The sequence below is a fragment of the Gobio gobio genome (assembly GCF_949357685.1).
Source record: "Gobio gobio genome assembly, chromosome: 11".
Taxonomy (NCBI): Eukaryota; Metazoa; Chordata; class Actinopteri; order Cypriniformes; family Gobionidae; genus Gobio; species Gobio gobio.
The window spans coordinates 4,854,161-4,863,056 of record NC_137104.1 but is presented as its reverse complement, the minus strand read 5'-3'; positions in this window follow the sequence as shown (position 1 = coordinate 4,863,056).

Sequence of the window (8,896 nt, the reverse complement as noted above, 5' to 3'; positions counted from 1 at the left end):
AAAACAGCTCTCAGAGACATTTCTGCATGAATAATTATATTATATTTCCCCTGTCCTCCAAAAAACTAAAATAGAAGATGGAAAGAAACAGCATCAAATGAATAAGAGCTGGCGTTTGTGTAGAAAGACCAGGCTCTAGAACAGCTTCTGTTCTTAAATACTGAGAAAGCTGTAGTGATTAAAGTGAGGAGGAAGAGAGGAGGAAGAAGAGGAGGAAGACAGGAGGAAGAGTGGAGGAAGAGAGGAGGAAGCCGTGTGGAGATGGAGAGGAAGAGGAGGAAGCCGTGTGGAGATGGAGAGGAAGAGGAGGAAGACGTGTGGAGATGGAGGAGAAGAGGAAGAAGAGAGGAGGAAGCCGTGTGGAGATGGAGAGGAAGAAAGGAGGAAGAGGAGGAAACCTTGTGGAGATGGAGAGGAAGAGGAGGAAGACGTGTGGAGATGGAGAGGAAGAGGAAAAAGAGAGGAGGAAGCCGTGTGGAGATGGAGAGGAAGAAAAGAGGAAGAGGAGGAAGCCTTGTGGAGATGGAGAGGAAGAGGAGGAAGCCGTGTGGAGATGGAGAGGAAGAGGAAGAAGAGAGGAGGAAGCCGTGTGGAGATGGAGAGGAAGAGGAGGAAGCTGTATGGAGATGGAGAGGAAGAGGAGGAAGAGAGGAGGAAGCCATGTGGAGATGGAGAGGAGGAGAGGAAGAGAGGAGGAAGAGGAGGACGCCGTATGGAGATGGAGAGGAAGAGAGGAGGAAGAGGAGGAAGCCGTGTGGAGATGGAGAGGAAGAAAGGAGGAAGAGGAGGAAGCCTTGTGGAGATGGAGAGGAAGAGGAGGAAGCCGTGTGGAGATGGAGAGGAAGAGGAAGAAGAGAGGAGGAAGCCGTGTGGAGATGGAGAGGAGGAGAGGAAAAGAGGAGGAAGAGGAGGACGCCGTGTGGAGATGGAGAGGAAGAGAGGAGGAAGAGGAGGAAGAGAGGAGGAAGCCGTGTGTAGATGAGGAGGAAGAGTGGAGGAAGCCGTGTGGAGATGAGGAGGAAGAGAGGAGGAAGATAGGAGGAAGCCGTGTGTAGATGAGGAGGAAGAGAGGAGGAAGCCATGTGTAGATGAGGAGAAAGAGCGGAGGAAGAGAGGAGGAAGCCGTGTGTAGATGAGGAGGAAGCGAGGAGGAAGAGGAGGAAGCCTTGTGGAGATGGAGAGGAAGAGGAGGAAGACGTGTGGAGATGGAGAGGAAGAGGAAGAAGAGAGGAGGAAGCCGTGTGGAGATGGAGAGGAAGAGGAGGAAGCCGTGTGGAGATGGAGAGGAAGAGGAGGAAGACGTGTGGAGATGGAGAGGAAGAGGAAGAAGAGAGGAGGAAGCCGTGTGGAGATGGAGAGGAAGAAAGGAGTAAGAGGAGGAAATGTTGTGGAGATGGAGAGGAAGAGGAGGAAGACGTGTGGAGATGGAGAGGAAGAGGAAGAAGAGAGGAGGAAGCCATGTGGAGATGGAGAGGAAGAAAGGAGGAAGAGGAGGAAACCTTGTGGAGATGGAGAGGAAGAGGAGGAAGACGTGTGGAGATGGAGAGGAAGAGGAAGAAGAGAGGAGGAAGCCATGTGGAGATGGAGAGGAAGAAAGGAGGAAGAAGAGGAAGCCTTGTGGAGATGGAGAGGAAGAGGAGGAAGCCGTGTGGAGATGGAGAGGAAGAGGATGAAGAGAGGAGGAAGCCGTGTGGAGATGGAGAGGAAGAGGAGGAAGCCGTATGGAGATGGAGAGGAAGAGGAGGAAGAGAGGAGGAAGCCGTGTGGAGATGGAGAGGAAGAGGAAGAGGAAGAGGAGGAAGCCGTGTGGAGATGGAGAGGAAGAGGAGGAAGAGAGGAGAAAGCCGCGTGGAGATGAGGAGGAAGAGGAGGAAGCCGTGTGGAGATGGAGAGGAAGAGGAAGAGGAAGAGGAGGAAGCCATGTGGAGATGGAGAGGAAGAGGAGGAAGAGAGGAGAAAGCCGCGTGGAGATGGAGAGGAAGAAAGGAGGAAGAAGAGGAAGCCTTGTGGAGATGGAGAGGAAGAGGAGGAAGCCGTGTGGAGATGGAGAGGAAGAGGATGAAGAGAGGAGGAAGCCGTGTGGAGATGGAGAGGAAGAGGAGGAAGCCGTATGGAGATGGAGAGGAAGAGGAGGAAGAGAGGAGGAAGCCGTGTGGAGATGGAGAGGAAGAGGAAGAGGAAGAGGAGGAAGCCGTGTGGGGATGGAGAGGAAGAGGAGGAAGCCGTGTGGAGATGGAGAGGAAGAGCTGAAGGTTTCCATACATCAGCACTAATCAGACCATCAACTGAAGCTGTGGAGAGTTCAGAGGTGAACTGAGACAGAAGCTCCACAGAAACAACACGTGTAGAAGTGAGAAGATCATAATGACTAAAGACATTCTGCACTAAACTCATTCATTCATTTAAGTTGGGTAACTGTGAACAGTCGTCAGATGTGAATGTAACTGATTATTATTCACACACACATATATATACACACACACACACACACACACACACACACACACACACACACACACACACACACACACACACACACACACACACACACACACACACACACACACACACACACACACACACACACACACACACATATACACACACATACACACACACACACATATACACACACACACACACACACGTGTGTGTGTGTGTGTGTGTGTGTGTGTGTGTGTGTGTGGTGGCAATTGTTGATATAATGTTGCATGGTTACTTGCTAACAATGGCAGTCAGGTGACCTCTTGCACGGCTTGTCTGACTAATAGTTGCCATGCTAAAGTTTGGTTAAGCAATTTTAGTATCATTAAAAATGAATTGATATGATTAAGATATTTCTGGGAAGAGCCTCTGCTCATTGCTTGACCTTTCTCAATAGAAAACATAACCTTAAAACAGTTTTTTTTTTCATTAAAGGAAAAGTTAATCCAAAAATGAATATTCTGTCCTCATTTACTTCCAAACCTGTATGACTTTATTCAGTTGAACACAAAAAGAGAGATTCTGACTGTGCTGGCTGCTCTTTTCCATGCAATTACAATAAATGGGCAACAAAAAAAGACACAAATGTGTCATAAAAGTGGTCAATGCGGTCAATGTACTACACTCTCAGGGGGGAAAAAAAGGTAAAAAAGGCTGTCACTGGTGCGGTACCTTTTCAAAAGGTATACTTTTGTTCCTTTTAGGGGCTTATATGCTCTACAATTTACTAAAATGTACCTTTAAGGTACCAATATGTACCAATTATTGTAATCTTTAGGTATAAAAGTGTGCCTTTTGAAAAGGTTCCACCCCAGTGACAGATTTTGTACCTTTTTTTCTGAGAGTGTGGATCAATGAGTCAGTAAGTACTTTAGAATCAGTCTGATTCATGAACGAACCACACGTCATATTGCATGGAAAATATTCCAAGTTTCTCCTTTTGTGTTCCACCAAAGAAAGAGAGTCATGAGGGTGAACTATAGACCTCTCTCACAACTTCTGTATTTGTGACCGGAAATACACAATCGTCGTGGTCATCTTCTTCCTCACCGGGCAGGGCAACAGGTAAACAAATGGGGCAAGCAACGAGCAAGAGTGATTGTAGTAGGCCTGTCGTGATTAGTCGATACAATCGACTGCGTTGTCGCTGTTTATTAGTCGACGTCAATATTTTTAGTTGACTGGGTAAGTTGGGTACGATATGAAATTAGTAATGGTACTTTGACAGCAGTGTTGGGGAAAGTTACTTTGAAAAGTAATGCATTACAATATTGCGTTACTACTTAAAAAGTAACTAATTGAGTTACTTAGTTACTTTTTAAGAAAAGTGTGTTACGTTACTTTTGCGTTACTTTTTCTCACCTGGGCTGGGCTTGTTTTTGTTTTTGTTTATAACAAAAAAGTTATATTTTTGTGCAACGGTAAAGACCTCTTCATACCAAAATTGAAATAATAAGCCCCAGGCTGAGGTAAAAATGCAAATTCACGCATGAACAGTAGAGGGCGCAGCTCTGGATAATGGAAGAATAGGATGCAGGAGAAAAAAGTTTTACCAATAAAAACAAAAAATCTAGTAATTTATCATCATCAAAGGTCAGCAGCAAGACATTGGTAAATTAAATATAAAGGTAAATGCATAAAAATTGTTGTTTTATTTAACATTTAATTATTGGAGGTTTGCATAGTACTCTGATTTTGCATTTGACTGATTTTATTCATTTTGAGGAGTACAGAATCTTTATTGTGCAAGTGAGATAAATAAATGCTCACATTTAGTCTAGAACTACAATAACCATCATGTTCACACACACGCCTCTGCACTTATTTTTCTCAACATGGGGGCAGGAGAGCTGTCAGTCAAATTAATGTGAAAAAGTAACTCAGATATTTTGTTGTAAATTTGAAAAGTAATGCGTTACTTTACTAGTTACTTTGAAAAAGTAATATTATTACGTAAAAAGTTACTTGTAATGCGGAACAATCAAATATATACGCGCAGCTCAGGAAAAAGAAAGCAACAGAAAAGTGCGGTTGAATGGTAAAAAATAAGTAAAAATGCACGTCCTGGCGAGTATTCGTTGGATATGTCTTTAGTGAACGTATACGGAGTTGAATGAGAAATCGGGTGTTACAATGACTTTGGTCCGTGCAGCTCTTAAAGGGCCGGACCTCCTATTCTGTGTGAAGCAGGGCAGGGCAGGAACCATAGACCGTAAAAAAAAATATGGACACGGCGTTGACATCTTGGGACCGGAGTTGCGCAGTAGAGAACAGGAAGTAGAGGCGCGATTATCAAAAGCCCGCCCACACTCTCACAGATGCAGAACAATTCATTATGTTGGTGTGAAATAAACAGTTATGGAAATGTAGAAATTAAAGCTAAAGCTCCAATCTCCTCCCAAAAATCCCCAAAAAAGTCAGTTAGTGCCTCAGTGACAACTTCACTCAGAGAAGCCGTCAATCTCAGCTGTCAATCATGACGTCACACCCCCTGTTTTTATAGCATCAAATAACACACTCAAACTAAACTTATTTCAAAAAACGAACACTTGAAATGAAATCATGTGATAAAAACTGCCTAAAATGACAGAAACCATCTTTGATTGTTTAGTGTGTCTCGCGTCCATTCTAATACATGGAGAGGTGGGGTTTATGAGCTATACTGGGACCAACCACTGGGGGTGCGATCGAGACGCGGAGGCTTCAGTTTCTGAGAGGAGCACAACAGGCTTGGCAGGAACATGCCGGCCAAGTGAGTTTTTAACCCTGAAACAATGATAAAACAATAAATAGTAAGTTCTGTCATATTATTCAATTACTTTTGCTGTTTTTTGCCATGGTATGGATTCAGTATCGGTATTGCGGTATTTTAGTCTGGTCTCATATCGAAGTCATAATTTTGGTATCGTGACAACACTATTCTATATAAAAAGTATTTGCTGATATTCTCTTTTTTTATGTTGGTTTACAAATTTTTACCATTTTAAATATTTACTCTTTTAGTTTTACATTTTGTCAAGGGCTTGTTTACATTTATACTTTTTTTTATAGTACATTACTGAAGGCCAATGTTGCAAGTTAAATTAAATATTTTTAAGTAAAATTGTTGAAAATTATTGCGATAAATTAGTCGATAGATTAATCTATTGATCGATAAATTAGTCGATCGATTAACCGATAAACTAGTCAATAGATTAATAGATAAATTAGTCGATAGATCAATCGATTAATCTATCAGTTAGCCAATAGATTGATCGATTAATCTATAAATTAGTTGATAGATTAATCCGCAAACTTGTCGATAGATTAATCGGTAAATTAGCCGATAGATTAATCGATGAATCTATAAATTAGTCGATAGATTAATCGATGTAAAAATAGTCGTTAGTGGCAGCCCTAGATTGTAGCTTACTGGGCTGTTCTTATTATTCCCAAACGCAGCCATATTTGTTTCATTCCTTCCCTGTTCATGGTGAAGTTTGACGGAAATGGATTCAGGCTATCCGGCGGGATGAAGGACCAAACTTTCCTGCTCGTGTCCCACATCCCCTTCAGCGCAAAGCGGCATATGACAAACCTCTGTGGGGAAATATAAAACAAATATTTAATATTTAACTTATATTACCATTATTTACTGATATCTAGTGTTACAGGTTGTAGTATTGTTTCACTGACGGAATACTAAAATAAACACGCATGCTTATGAATGTTGCCTCGTGTATATTCTTTATTTTCAAAATGAAGGGTATATGATTTAATAACTAGGCTTTTTAATATATATAAAATTCACTTTTGCAAAATGCCTCCATACATATTGTGAATGTATTTTGTTTTAAAACATATAACCGTGATGTTAATCAGCATTATTTTTTAATTATATTGTAAACATTTATTATTATAGATCGTCTTTTAAAATAAAAAACATCTATAATTGTATTAAAACTATTATGTTAAATGTATTATCTATTATGTATAAAAAAAATAGAATTTTGCACACTGCGTGATATTTAAACTATTTTAGGGTGACCATATTTTGATTACCAAAAACCAGGACACTCGGCCCGGCAATGAGAGACTCAAATGATACTCGAAGTTTACTCAAAGATTCCTTATTAATTTCAGTACATTTAAAGTATACCCCCTCTGTATGGATAGAAAATAGTTATATTAGGGCCAGGACAGGACTTGAAAACAGGACATGTCCTGGTAAAACAGGACATTAGTCACCCTAAACTATTTTGAACTGTAACCAAAGCAGTGTTGCCAACTCTCGCGAGACAAATAAGCAACCGCAGCTTCAAAAACAAGCCCAAAACAAGCCCAATATTATTTATTATCATCAATATTATTTATAATAAATTATTTTTTATCAATAAATGAGCCTGCAACATACACTCTAAAAAAAAAGGCTCGTAATCATAGGGGAACCTTTTTTAGTGCTATATAGCACCAATTTTGGTGCTTCAGTGGTTCTTCAGCGGTCCTTCAGAGGTGCTATATAGCACCTTAGTCAAAGAACCGGTGAAGAACCTCTGAAGAACCGCTGAAGAACCTCTGAAGAACCGCTGAAGAACCACTGAAGCACCGCTGAAGAACCACTGAAGCTCCAAAATTGGTGCTATATAGCACTAAAAAAGGTTCCCCTATGATTACGAGCCAAGAACCATTTTTGGTGCAATATAGAACCTTTTTTTTTTTTAGAGTGTATTAAACTGAAACTTCTCAGAGTTTGAAAAGCAAAAACAGATGTGATTTTACAAAAATCATCAAATTGCAATAAAGGACACAAATGTCCTCCGATCAGCTGTGAACAGAAGAGGTTTGGAGATGGAAAAAGAGGAAAAGTGACATGAAGGCCAATTATGGTAACCCATAGTCGGAGTTAGTGCACACATATTTGGGGCAGTAAGTAGTGAACACACACACTGCAAACCATGAAAAAGATAAGCCCTACATCTCAATGTGTACACTATCTGCCCTAAATAGTATTGAAAATGACTTATATCACACTATGTAGGATGGATAGTATGCACACTGGGACACAGGCAAGCACTAAGGGAGCGCTGCAATATAGCCACATATTTATAATAAAATAAATTCGAACCATACCTACTGTTATTATTAGTAGACTTGTTTTTTTATAATAGCCTGATAGACGAAACATATTTTTAAAATTAAATTAGGTGCCTCTCCTCCCTGTTTCCTCTCCATCTCTGTACATCTCTGTTGGTAGCATTGTTTGTAAAAATGTATATGTCTATTTAAGTCTACTAACTATCATTACGTGCATTTATAACGTCACATACCAGCACGTTGAACGCGATTTTTCTTCAATAAAGGGGAGAAGGAGCCGGAATATAAAAGGACGGATTACTACAGCACTTGTATCGATGCACTGAATGGCTATAGCTGTGAGAAGACAGTGTCAGTCAATGTATTGGACAAAACAGTGACCATAAATGTAAATAAACTAAGTTGCTTATTATTTTTTTCCTAACAAGCAACCACATTTTTTAAAATAAGCCCAAAAAACCGCAACCCGCGACTCGATATTTTAATGCGCCTTGCCAAAAAAAGAAGCCCAAAGTCGCATGTTATATGCGGACTTGGCAACTATGAACCAAAGTCCGGACAAACAAGATATGATCGTGGTCAAGGAAGACGTGTCATGTAACGCTGATTCTTTATAGCTACGTAATCTGAGACTTATGTAAATAGGCCTAATTGTTCATTTCCATCAAATGTAATATTTGTCAAATCCGTTAGCGAAGTTGTGTAGACTCTCTGATCCATTTTCTCTTGCCCGGGTATGCTTTTCTAATGTGTTGACGCTTGGCAGGAACTCCGGTTCCGCAATGATTACGTATTTCCGGGTTTTGTGATAAAGGTATATTACCTCAGGAGGCCTTTCTCTCCACAGCTCACGCTCTTCAATGAAGTGCCTTCCACATTACTAACAGGTCTGTGTGGTCTCACTCCGGTGGCTTCTCTCTCGATGAAGTCCTGGGTGACTCCATACAACTTATTGTGCCTTGAAGTGTTCTATCTCTCTCCTTTCTTTCTCTCTCTCTCTCTCTCTGTCTCTTCCACTCACCCACTCATACACATTCAGTAGATGTTACTTCATTACACACACACACACACACACACACACACACACACACACACACACACACACACACACACACACACACACACACACACACACACACACACACACACACACACACACACACACACACACACACACACACACACACACACACACACACACAGAGGCAATAACAGAGGATACTAATGGATTTTGCAGCACTTTAAGTGATGAAAAGTGGCTGTGCTGTGAATGTTCGCTCCATCTTGGGAGAAGATGAGCAAGACTTCAAAAGAAAGCGGTAGAATAAATACTCCGAGA